We start from the raw sequence: 14,472 nt of genomic DNA, 5'->3' as shown, positions 1-14,472 counted from the left end.
AAAACAATCCCTTAACATATTTTCATTTCAACAAATGCCTTTTTATGGACAACTTTACTGCTAATAAGCACATCTCAGAAGACATACTTATGTTAGGAAAAACAACTGGTGAGTGGTACTGCTTCTGTAAAATTTTTTATAACTGAACTGAGTTTCCAGTTGTTGATCCCTTAAGGGCTTTTGAATTGAAAAGAATATTGAGCGCAACGATAGTAACTTAGGTTTTATGGAGTGCTAGAATATAATGCAACTCAAGATGAAATTCGTTTCGAGTTAACATTGTTCATAAAAATATTGCTCGAAGTAACGTCAAACAAGAATCTTCTTCTTTCAGACGTGTTTCTTTTTTCTTTTACTTTTCAGTTGCACAAGCCGATTACTAAGACTGAAAATTCTTTTTCAAGACCTTTAATCTTTTATAATTCATTGGGATGGAATTAAAAGTTTCTTATTTGTTTTAAAAGTGCATTCACTTGATAAATTATGTTGCCAATCTCTTTGTATTTTTTTAATTCTCTTCGCACTTTTAGATAAACTATGATTACCGGAAGCTGTGTTATGTGTATTTTCAAATGTTTCAAAACTTAATTGCGATTGAAGTATATAATTGGCTTTCAGATACAAACTAGGTGTACTCACACTGAAATCGCGTTGGTTGAATTCCGGTAAAAAGTATGTCAAAATCCCGAATATAAAGGTCTAATATGAATTTTTATAATCCCAATAATGCCATTACTATATCTCTGAAAGGAAAGAGATATAAATTTCCATCTATCAGTTTATATCCTCTTGAGAAACTGAACTGCATTTGACGTAAACCAAATGAATGCAAATATCAAGTCATTTGCCATAGTACTCTTCTGTAGATATACATTTATAGTACATTCAAAGATAAAGTTTTCTTTTACCACAGTATTTTGGAAACAGTATGCATCATTTTTATAGCGGGGATTTCTATAAAGATAAATTAACTAAAATTCGAAAGCATTGTAACGCAGTTATTTAAAATTGCTTGGTACAAGGATCTCATTTTATAACTGTTGTATAAAATAGCCTTCATGTCATAGATTGGAATTTTCTCCCTTACACAAATGTATTGATTAAACATAGAAGGATGTAGCAACAGAAGTTTCAATAACACTAAGTTTACTGGAATACCAACTCACAATTTATAAGCTTAGGCATTCATATTTTGTTTCATTATTTGGTTTAGAGAAATGCTAGATCCTCCTGACGATTTCCTTACCTTTACTCATTCACAATTCTCGTATTCAGCTTCATAAATCGTTCCCTCACAATACTAATATTAAGCTTGCATATGATTTGCATTATTAATCTTAAAATCTGAATATTGGATCCTTTGAGTCCGCCAAGTAATTTAGAGAGTCATTCGCGAGTGTTCGTTTCTATATTAATTGAACTGCTTATTCAGTCAAAGCATGCGGGATCTATCATTCGTTAAAATCTTCCTAAACAGTAAGACCTTCTTCGCTCATTAGGACAAAATGTATGTTATTGCAATTCAAGTATGGTCGGAATAAATTTCTCGACTATATTATATACTACTCAACGGTCAATGGCCTTTATTTCCAGATCAGAAATGTATTTTCATAGCTCCATTAAGTTGAACTTCTATCTTCCGCCCCTTTATACTGCAATAACTTATATTTCCAGAGTACAGAATATGAGTTACGATAAAATGCTTACGTTGCTTCGAAAACGTTTGATGAAGTCAAAATGAAACTTAATGTTATGGCAACTGCCACGTTAACTAAGTTGATGATTATATGAGAGTGTAGTGCTTTTTTTTTTCACCGTGCAATATTAGAATTTATAAAGATCTTATAAAAGTTTGCATGAACACAGATAATAATTTTCGCCGACAAATTCACCTTATCTAGAGGAATATTTAACTGCGGATTTTACAAAGGTCAGGCCCTAAACGGGAATCTTTAAGCTACTGGTAAGTGTAGGGGAAAATAAATCTCCTATTGGGTAAGCCAGTATACCGACAAAAGTATCAAAGTATCAAAAGATAATAATTTTGAGCACTGCTAAACTGATTTTCTAATTATATCGGATTTACTGATTTCCTTGTTTTACCTAATTTAAACGAATTTCCGGGCATCACTGGAATGCTCATGTTTACTTCATGAAATATCACAATCATATTAATTAATTCTTTTAGAGTTTTAATAAACTTCTATTTTGAGTTTAAAATTACTTAAGGGTAAAATACTGTTTATGGTTTTATTAACTTTATTTATTAATTGGCGCATATTTTCGACAATATTAAGGAAATTTAATTCTTGCTTTCAATTTATTTATGGTCGGGAAACATAATGTAAGATTTTAAACTATAAACTAAAATAAATTTATGTCAATATTTATTTAGTTTACTTAAACATGTGTTTTAAAGTTATTAGCTTTGTTGAAGCAGAAAACATTAAATATGTGCAATGTCCTAACCGAGATTCGATCTCCAAATCTCCCGACTTTTAGTCGGACATGCTTCCAATTATATGCGATAAGAAGGTGCAGAGACATTAAGTATTTTTTGGATGCAAGCAAGATGAAAAATTAGTAACCGCTTTCGCCGGGAATCGAGTCGCGGACCTCTCAAATACCGGCCCAGCGGGCAGAACCACTACACCACGAAGGCACTCTAGGAAAGCGGGAGAAATACCTTATATACTCCCCTTTTTAAAGGGCGACTGGGGTTGTTAGGGGACCCAATCGCCAAATCCTGGGTGTGGAGAAATCTCATCCAACACCCTTTTAGTTCGGACACCACTGTAGAGTCATTAGATTATTATTTGAAAGCAGGCAAGATGAAAATTGAGCAACCGCCTTCGCCGGGAATCCAACCACGGACCCCTGGACCGCCTCAGCGTGCAGAACCACTACATCATGAAGGCACGCTAGGAAAGCAGGAAAAATACCTTATAAAGGGAATAAATACCTTACAATCTCCTGTACTCAAAGAGTGAGATACAGGATCCAGTTGCTAAATATAGGTGGTGACGAATTATTTTCAACTACGTCTTAGTTCGGCGCCATTGTAGAAATAATTTCATTTTTTTTTAGGAAAGTAACGCGAGGAATAAGAAATGCCCTCTCCAAAACTTGACCTGGGACCTCTGGACTGCTATCCGCCGTGCACTATACAGGAATGCCGAATTACACTATAAAGGCAAGCGGTACAGAGAAAACAAAATCTGATATTGTCTTCCACTTAAAAGGCCACGGGTGAGAAGAGAATCCACTTGCCATATCCGCTAGTAACGAATTGTTGTCCAACGTCTTTTAATCCAGGCGTCACTGATAAATTATGTTGCAATAAAGTCATTAAGTGTTTTGAAGCAACAAACATGAAAAATGTGCAATGCCTTCGTCGAGTTTCGAACTCCTATACACATTCTGTTTAAAGTAGTTTAATTTTGTAACTTTAATACAAGCATATTTGTATGATTTAGACATATCTTTACAAAAAGCCGATGTATCAAGTTATTAAAAATATATAATAATAACGGCCTAGATTATGTGAGCCAAAATTAAAATTAGAAATTGAAAACAGGCTGCACTGTAATTTCTGATGATTCTTTATTAAAACAAGATCGAAGAAGGAAACAATAAAATAAAAGAAATTCAATAATATATCTAAGATTTGAGAAGAGCATATTGCCTACATGAACTACGACACATAGAAATCAATATTATAATTACGATGAAGAATACTGGCATAAATTTTAAGACGAGGAATATACCGTGGAAGCCCTAATCATTTCCTCTATTTCTACATAAATTGGAAAGTTAAGGAAGAGTTTTTATTTTCTAATGTCATAACCTCCAGCAACTTAATTTCTACTATTTGTGCCAGTTATAATAATTCCCATGAGAAGATACTATGACGTTTAAATATGAAAATGAATTAAGCCGTTTTACGTGAAATTAATGTAAATGAATATCATTAGTTGTTGAAATTTATCCATTGTATGACTATATGTAATAGGTTAAGATCATTCTACAAATTGCATAAATATAAAATTTATTTATTGGACTTGCACTGGTTTACAAATGATTACGGAAAACTGAAAAAAACTTTTAACAAAATTAACGATAATTTTACTAAATGCTTTCTTCTTAATTTTTCTAGTGCTTTTGTTAACGACAGAAATGATAGTCTTACTTAACTTACTCATTTTGCATAATTGCATAATTATGTTAAAAAATTTTTAATTAAAACTAGTCGTAATTTAAATAAAGACTGTCTATTGTTTAAAACTTATAGCACCAACGGCATTCATCTTGTTTATTTAAAATACAAGATCTTAACTTTCAGTTATTTAAAGACTTTTGAAATGGGACTGTAACTAGCGTTTCTATGCTTAACATTCCTTCTTTTGTATTACATTTACATTTGAAAAATGGTATGCATTTAACACAAACAAAAGTGTTTAAAATTATCTTCAACTATGCAGCTATCAAGTGCGGGATTCATTTACTCCAAGCATTGGCATTCTTTATTGGAAAACACAAAAGATTTTAAATTCCTAATTAACTGTTTCCGATAAAGCGCTGCTATTTCGGATTTCGCAATTAATAATTTAGATAACACGCATGCGCATTTGCACATCATTTAATTGTGACGCTTGCTAGAAAAATATTCTTTGGACAAATTCCTTGCGTGATATAATGCAATTGGTTTTCCTACTGAGGTAATTTAATCGCTCATTGTTTAAACAGAAATGTAATTTTTTTGACATTTTGTGTTTCATTCTGAAAGGAATAAGAATTTAACTGTAACCTTACTTGCTTTTGTGAAAGATCTTTTTACTTTCAAATTTTACAAGCTGATGAAAGTTCTAAATTTATTACTCTTAGTATTAGATCTACATTTATATTATGCATGGTCACAGATTACTATAAAACTGTTTAAGTCTTGGTTCAGCTTATCTATCATATTGGTAAATTATACGCTTTAATCAGAAATCGTATTCTAAAATTTTATGACACTGAAATACGCTATTTTAATGCACTGTTGCAAAGAAGGATATCTAACAAGGACTTCTCTTTGAAAATAGTCAAAGTCTTGATAAAATCTTCTACGTCTTCGCTAGACTTTCTTCTTATGATTAACGACAAATAATGTACACTGAAAGCCTATTTTGCTATTTCGAAACTTTATTAATTTAAATCATGAAACATAACAATTGGTTTAATATGAAAAATATTAATATATATATATATATATATTGCCTTGTTTGGGTTCCAATTTATTTTTGAATGATTTATTTATATATATATATGCATAAAACGAAATGATGAGCAAGTCATTATCATTTAATATGACAGGTATTTCTATGCAGTTGTTCTTCGTGAAGCTCATGAGAGACTATTATCTAGAAAATTCTGCTGGATAACGGAAATGTACAAATATTAATTACGCAGGGAAAGGATACCGTATTTATCTGCGAAAAAGAAGAAACCTTTCTAAAGAAAACTGTCTTATTCTAAAGAATATATATATATATATAAAATATTTTAATCGCGTTTGTCAGCTAACTGAGAAACATCTTCAGCGAAATATCTTTAGACTGCATTATTTTTAGTTAGCTAGAAAATAGTTTAAATTTTCGAATAGTTTCAAGAAAGCTTAGTTTGGAAAAGGGCTGAAATCTGAGCAATCGTAAAGAAATAACTCTACTCGTTTTAACAGAACATTAAGGAGGTAATGATGCAGACTTTTTTCTCGTGTATCATTTGAAAGCGTAAAGTGTGGGAGACAATCATTTAACTTAAAATTCAGTGCCAGCTCTCCACAAGCAGAATATTTTTGTTTTCAAACTACCGTTCATTAAATTAAGGGAGGGGCGAAATAAATGATTAAAAAACTGCATAAAAAATGAAAGCAGATAATATAACCAAACGAAACGACTGATAAGGATTTACAAGCAATGCCTACACAGAATATCGTTACAAATAGAGTTTAAACCCTTTCTCGTTTTAAAAGAACAAATATCTTAGTTATTACAGTCTATTTTCTTTCAATAAATAATTATGAAATGTGAGAATGAATACGGTAAATTAAAATTAAAAAGAGAAAAATTCAGTAAAAATGAACAAACTAGTTTTAAAGCATTAAAAAATAAAAAGGTAGAAACAAAAAATAAAAATAAGGATAAAAAATAAGTAGAGTTAATTTCATTATGCTTTATTTAAATATTGCTGAAGTATACAAAATCCATAACATTGATCTTTAGTTCCTCGACATAAATTTTAAAATGAAACTTTCAAGTACAGAATTGCATAAAATTTTAATGAATGGAAAAAGAAATGGAATTTTAGAAGATATTAATAAATTAAGAAGACGTTCAGATAAAATAAGACGCCAAAGAAGCATTAATTTAGAAATAAAACAACAAAAACCAGCGTTATATAAAAATTCAGCTTTATAATCACGTCATTCATTTGCGCTTTGGCAGCTGATGATACTTCGGTAAAATCAACGAAACTAGTCCTGTCAAAATTTGAAAATATAACGCTGATTTTTGTTGTTTGACTTCTAAATTAATAAAAAGACATTGTTGCATATAATTATTAACACCTAATTAATAATAACCAACTAACGAAGGAGTATAAGAAGTATGTATAATAATTCAAACAAATAATTTCCTCAAGCTTCAAAAATTTTCTTGTGACATACTGTTAAATAAAGTATCCCGTCTTCTGACGTACTGCGTCTTAGAAACCACTCATATATAACATAAATAATTTTAATTATTTTATTTCGAACCATTAATACCTAATTAATAATTACCAATTAAGGAAGGATTCATTTCCTTGTCAACTCCCGTATATCATCATTAAATTAAAAAAATTTCCAATATCTGAAGAACAAATATTATGAGGATTTTTATTCTCAGCTAATGTCCCATTTAAGAATACAAATAACATTTTGTATTACCATATTCTTGTTTCCGTCTAGAAGTAATATCTCTGGCGAATAATTTTCATCTATTAAGAGGAGGATGGAAAAGATCGATATCACCACGTCTCAATTTCGCGTAGATGGTTAGTTTGATAAAGCTGTTCTAATTTGAAAGCAGATGGGAGTCCCTCAATCTTAGGCTTCAGCTACTGAAAGCAATTTTCTTACTCTTAAGTTTTCTTTTACTTCTAGGACGACAACTATATATGTAACCGAATAAACCTTAAAAGAGTAAGATATTCCTACTCGAAAAAATTAACTTTAAGCAGTCTAATAATAAACGAGTACATGACTTACGTACGGGAGTTGACAAGGAAATGAAAAAATATATTTGTAATGATTATTATAATTAATTGTATAAGTAAATTAATTGAGAAAAAAGTTAATATAATTGTCTAATTTTGAGCTTAGTATGACTTAAGATATAGGCGGTACGACTTAGGATACTGATTGTTTAAGTCGTATTAAATTGGTGTTCATAAATTTTATTAATTTTATCCAAGAGACTGCATTGAATTTTATTGTAATAAATATCATCAACTACAAAAGATATTATTACCACACACAATTTTATTTGTTTTTAATAGGTTTTAGGATTCATAACTTTCCTTAGGGGAGCATACTTAAGCAAAATTACCCTAATACTTATGTAATCATTAACAGCATATGTAAAATAAATAAAAGTTAACTTTCAATAATGGATACTTTTTTGTTAGTCAATAACGTAATAATGTCAATAACGTAATAATGCTATTACAATACAGAGAAACAAATGTCTTATTCCATATAAACGAGCCCTGTTAGAAAATGTATTTTCAAATCTGTTTCGCCTTTGTGTGTGGCGTAACATTTTTTTAAAATTAGAATGCTTGATAATACATTAACGTAATAGGTTTTTTTAAAATTAGAATGCTTAATATTCGATCAACCTGTAAAATAGTTAAAAAGATTGTTAGCCGATTCGCTTACGATAAATATTCTGACTGTAGATATTCTTTATGTCCAGAATAAAATCAAGAGCCATTTTTAACATCTAAAACTTATTTAAAAACAGGGTGTCCAATATTCAGTCAATAAATCGAAGATTTATTAGTAATCTCGCTTCAATTAATCAATCTATCTGATTTTAAATATTCCATGTTGCTACGAAATGGAACCTAACTTTCTTGATAAATAAGGTGATTAGCGATGCCCACTGCCATATCGTAAGCCCTATGTCTGATTATCAGTGAAGAATTAATGTTTGTTAATGCATACTGTCTTTGCGGCATGGGAGAATATAGAATGATATCCAGCTAAGTCTTCTTAAAAAAATATTGAAAGTAGAAAAGGATGGTAACAGACCCTTGAATTCGTCTCTTGAAGTGCTTCCAATCAGCATTGAGATCTCCTATAAGGTATCCATGGCCCTGACCAGCGCGCTGTTCCTTTTGGCTGTGGTGAATTCATGGATCTTATCGGGATTATGTTCTTATCGAGAAGAATAGTAACAGCATCAACTGAAATCTATCTACTTTTTTATATCCAAAATACTATTAAAATTAGCCCGCTTAGTAGTCAGTCAATCTGTAAAGTAATAAGATATTTATCAATACCTGCTTTTATCTGTCATTATCTAAATTATCTGCTAAATTAAATTATCTGCTTTTATCTGTCAGTTAATTTTTTTATCTAATGGCGGGCACTTGTCTATTTAACATTAGCCACTCCTAAGACCAGAAATGGTGACCATTTTATTGTGGAGGCACCTAACAGGCGGCCACCATTGCCTCCTATGAAGAGACAGACAGTTACAACCATGCCTTCTCCGGGTTTCGAACCCGGACCCATCGGTGCCACTATATCGTCTGTGCGGTCATTTGTCTAAGATAATGAAACTGCTGTTCCAAAAGCACCTACAGATTTAGGAAACCAAATGATTGCATTTTCTGACAACCTAAAAAACAAGAAATTAAACTACTACCAGATCTACTGCTTTCATCTTCAAAGGTAAGGCTTAATTACATTAATCAACATGTTATATAGGATCGATCTTATGAAGTAAACATTTCGAAAAAAGACAAGGATATTATTTCAAACTTTAGTAGATATGCGCTAGGTCATCTATGACAGGTAGTAGAATTATTTTGTAAATGAAAATCTGATTTTATTTTAATATTTCAAGAATAAGAAGCGATTAATTCAAAAAATGTTTAAATCACAGATTTTGAAAAAGAAACCGAAGTCAGTAATAGCGACTGAAATGTTGCATGATGCACTCGAGCTTGCAAAACAAGCTTAAAAAGATAAATGAAAAAAGTGTTTATCATGTTATTTATGTTTCCACATAAACTAAACGAAATGAGTTTGGTGGTCAAGCTAAACACGCTTATCCTCCGAAATTTCAAGTTGGAAAGAGGGAACAAAATATGGCTAATTCCTTCGAAATAATCTTCAAATTTTTTATCACGTCCAAACACCCACTAGCTTGAGATTGGATTGACAGTTAACGGGGAGGGCAGCAATCAGCTTATTTTCTTGAAACGCTTTACTAAAGCCGAAGGAAGCCAAACAAGTCTTAAAGTACAAAATCCTTAAAGTAAAGTATCTTTACTTAAAAGACGTAGAGAAAAGTAGCATACACGAATCTGTTTTTGAGGAAGTGTCATCGTTATTCTCTTAATAAACGATGATTTTTCAGGATATTTCGCATTTCATATTAGTTATTTTTCCTGATAGAATAAAAACTGAAAAGCAAAGAATTTTATAATGTAGAGCCTTTTAACACAATCAGATATAATAATGATATTGAATTAATATTACAGGAATCTTAAAATTTTTGTAAAATGCATAATATGAGGGAAATAGCATGTGTATAAATTGTAACTTTTTAATCCAAATGCATTACTAAATTACGAAAGGATCAGCAAGGACTGTCATCGAGATATTTTTTCACTCACATTTTATTACCTAAAAGGCTGCTTAAAGTAAACTGTACTCGTTTAGTTAAAAACCTCCAGATTTCAATCACGTACAGAAAAATATTTGTTAGAAAGTACTCAGCAATGCGAGTATTTTTACATACTAAATCCCCCTTTATTTATTAATTTAGATTTACATTACTTATTTTTCATAAATAAATCAATAATTATCCTAATTAAATCTTATTACCAATAAAATATTCATAAATAATATAATCATCCATTCTGGGTTGATAAGTTGAAGTAAAAATCTTAAAACTTAGATCTTTCTCTTTTAAATGAGGCTCAATAATCTAAATTTCTCTTTTGTTCAAAATTAGTTTCTTTAATGTAATAAAATTCACAGATTGAAAAATGAACCATATTTTTAGAAATTCACGAGTGAATCTCAATTTTTTTCAAATTTGAAAATAATCGTAGATTTAAATTTATGACGGAAACGAATTTCTTAATTAAGTCATTTTTCGTAATATTATTGCCTAATATTTATAATATTGCAATATAATTGTCTGATTTTGAATAAATTGATTTAATTTAAAGAAAAGAACTTGAAGAAAGGTAGGAAAGTAATGTACAATCATTTTAATTATTTTCCCTATAAATTCAATAGAATTTAGAGTTACATTGCTTTGCATTTTGTTTAAAATATCGTACATTTCAACTGATTGTTGTTTGGTAACGAAATGAAAAGTGGTATGTTTAGTATGAATAGTAAGGTAAACTCAAGTAAGCAGTAAAACAGCAAACAAATTATATAATGATTAGGTTATATCGATGCAGGAACGTGAAAAATGCGCAATACCCTCGCCGGGCTCGAACTCTGGACCTTCCGATTACGCATCGAGCGCGCTTTTAGTTACACCACGCAGGCACACTAAGAAGCGGAAGGAAGTACGTTATTTACTCCGCGTTTTAAAGGGCGACTGGAGATTTTAGAAGATCCAATCGCCAAATCCTGGGCGTGGAGAATCCTCATCCAACACCCTTTTAGTTCGAGAGCCCCTTGCACAATCTTGTAGAAACTTTTTAATGTAGGGAAACTGAAGAAAGCCCCAATACCCTTCCTGGAATTCGAGCTCCGAAGCCCCCGAATACGCGTTGAATGTGCTTCTAGTAGCACGAAGGCATGCGGAAAGGAGGAAGAATGCCTTATAAAATATATGATCTTTTAAAAGTTGTGCCACATAAATTCTTTAAACTAGTAATGATACCGCTTGTAGTATTATTGCCCCAAGTCTTGGGTCCTGCGATTCATTGGAACGATCAGCCGCTCTTCTGAAGTTTCCCAAACACTTTTGGCCGTACCATTATTGAATGCATATTCAGGAAATGCTCACTTGGTAATAAAATTAAAAGTTGGAATTAAAGTAAATACAAGCAATAGATCTTACATGCTTGTGTGCAACTACGCTAATTGCACATAAACATTAAAAATGAACGGTTAGGTTAAATTTAAGCCTAAAAAATGCTTAAATAGCCTTACATTTAAACAAAACCGAATAGGGCAAAAGAAGACGGACTTCATCAGTTCCTTCGAAATTCGACAGTTCGAATGAAAACCCACACTATCTTTTTAACGTAACTTATATGTATTTTGAACTGGGCGTTTCTCATACGCATGCGACTCTTCTATAGTGCCAAATATAGTTACAATGGTTAAATACTGGTAGTTCAAGGCGGGTTTCGACCCAGACGGAGGAGGCTGACTACTTAGTTAGTTTCCGTACTTTTTCCGATATGTAATATGGTTACAAGCCAGTTTCCCTTAGAAAGCCTTCGTTTGCTTAGAAGGATATCCACCAAAGAAAAGGAAACCTTCCCTTTTCTTAGAAGCCCTTGTGTGATTTGCCTTATTCAAAAAAGCCTAATCACTTTTTGAGGTAATTAGCTGTGCATTTTCTATCAATTAAATTTCTAATTAATAGGTATTTGCATGTTAAGTACCAAGATTGCAGGACAATTTTCCAAAATGTGGAATTTTCTTTGACTGTGATATGTATTTTATTCTATTAAAGATATTACCTTATTTGACAAGAACATTTTAAGTAGAGCTGTAACTGCTGTTAATTGTATTTCTGCAAGTGATGTACCATTTCATTTGAACTGAAATGCAACAGTTTGGGATTTAATACATTATTAAAGGAAATACGAAGGCTAAATAGATTTTAAATCTTCCTAATTCATCAAACATTTATCAAGAGTGAAGCAATGTGGGAGCTAAGCTTACTTCAAAATTAAAAATAAAAGATATCTAAAATGCGGATAACATAAAAATGAAGGCAGAAGACTATATCGCTTCAGAAGGCATAAGACGATGAGAGTATTCAAATAACTGTTTGCATTTTAAAAGACTCTTGGGACTCATGCATAGAGAACTTGACATTCTGTTTTCGGTGAGATGTGAAATGTGGAAAGTCTCATTTTAGGAAACGACGACGCTTCAGAGAGCATTGAAGAAGTTAGGAATTTAAAATTCTCCCTTCTTTCAAAACGACTGACATTTATTTGAGTAAATTTTGAACAACTATTTTGTCGCACCTTTGACTGCATCCGCATGTCTTGATTCAGTCAGAGTTATGCGGAGCTTATCCGTCTGAAAATGTCGTGAGGGCAGAATATTGATAGTAGGGATATTATATAAACACCCATGGAAAAAAATTTCTATTTTGTTTAAAGTTATCTAGATAAGCTTATATTTGCACATAGAGCTTTCTGCAGCTGAAATTTATTTTAAGCCTTTGCACTCGGGGCCTTTTTTGGGCGGCGCACCAACAACTAGAGACGTTTCGCAGTCTTTTTGACGCATTTCTTACCAGTAACTTAAAATCGTTACACCCACAAATTAATGTATAATTTTTTTAATATTTTAACATTTTATATATCTTTACACCTTTATAAATATAATTTTTTAAATATTAGTCTCTGTAATTTTTCTGTGTATGATATTTCACGTAACAATTCCCATGATGCATGCCCGGATTGTCGGGGAAAATATTACAATAATATGTCGTTTTATGCCTTTTTCCGGGTTCATTTCTCTGAGAACAGACTTTATGATAGATAAGAAGAGATAAGATTTCAGATCAGAAAATCTATCTCCATTTAAAGATTTAAAGAGGCATCATTTTACACTTCATAAGATTATACAGAAACAGCACAGGAACCCGCTTCGAAGAAACTAAACGTAAGCAGTTATTGAAGAGCATCGAGTTTCCGTGTCAAACTAAGTGGTGAGCGAGAGTCACCTTTCGAGTTGTGGCATCAGATCACATGGTGAGTGAGAGTCACTTATCGAGTAGCAGCATCAAATCACATGGCGAATGAGAGTCACCTCTTGTGTGCAAAGGGTTAAATCATCCGCTTGCCGTTAGAAACCTTGGCTAATAAATCGAATTAAAGATCAATAAATTTTTGTTTCTCTATTTAACAACACGAAGGCTCAAGAATTCTGAAAGGTATTTTTCTACGTTTAATTCTTCAATAAAATTACGTTTTGCTATATGAGCTATTCAACAGCTGAAGCAAAGCGGAAAGAATAAAAAAATAGTTGTTTGCTCTGACGATACCGATACGGCATACACCGATCAGCTGTGTATGCCGTATCGGTTACTTGACGATAACCGATACGGCATACACAGCTGATCTATGTGCGAGATCTCAGCGTGGCATATGCAGCTGATACAGTTAATTTATGAAAACATAGTGGAAGCATACAGTCATGATAGCATTACTTGCCCATTTACATATACTTTAATTGAAGTAACATCATATGGGAACTCTTTGCTTATTTAAGACAGATCGTGATGGAGATCATCATGAAATTTGTTAACTGCTTCCTCGAGATCACCAATGGAGAATTGTAGGACTACTAATTCTCCAAGCAGCTTAAACAAGGAGCTTGTAGAGCTGAAATTCTGCTTTACATTTTTGTATAATAATTAGCACTAAATTAATGTTTAAGTACTAGAAGCAAAATTATTTTTGGAATCCACATACTACTGCGAACAATTGAAGTAAAATCATAACAATCCTTTTCTTTTTGAACTCGAACTTTCTTCTCTGAGTTCTATATAAAATAAATCATCTCCCTTTTAAAAGGAAGATTAAACTCAAATTTATAACAGACATGTAAGAAATTTTAAATACGTTAAGCATTGCATAAGAGTTTTGTATAATACCTAATTATAAATAAATAAATATTCAAATTAATAATAAAAATATTTTCGCGACTCGCATACTTCTGCAGAAAATTCAAACAAAGTGACTCTAACACTTTTCTTCATGTAGAGAAAGTGAACTAAACTTTAAATAAAACATTATATGAAGACATACTGTTTTGAAAATACAAGGCTTTTAGAATTCTACGTATCCGTAAATAATGGTCATGTTGTTCCAGAAGGCAAGACACTTGACAACAATAGCCATTGCCTATTGATCAATTGACTATCTTCTCCCCGGGAATGTTGCTCAGTGTACACTACAGGAGTGACTAGTTTGACTCCTGCGAGAAGGAGAAGAACT

This window comes from Stegodyphus dumicola, chromosome 1 (genome assembly GCF_044657685.1).
Source record: "Stegodyphus dumicola isolate Sdum_Otavi_A_Nest chromosome 1, ASM4465768v1".
In the NCBI taxonomy this organism is placed as follows: Eukaryota; Metazoa; Arthropoda; class Arachnida; order Araneae; family Eresidae; genus Stegodyphus; species Stegodyphus dumicola.
The sequence above is the reverse complement of the archived record's forward strand: the minus strand, read 5'-3'. Positions refer to the sequence as shown.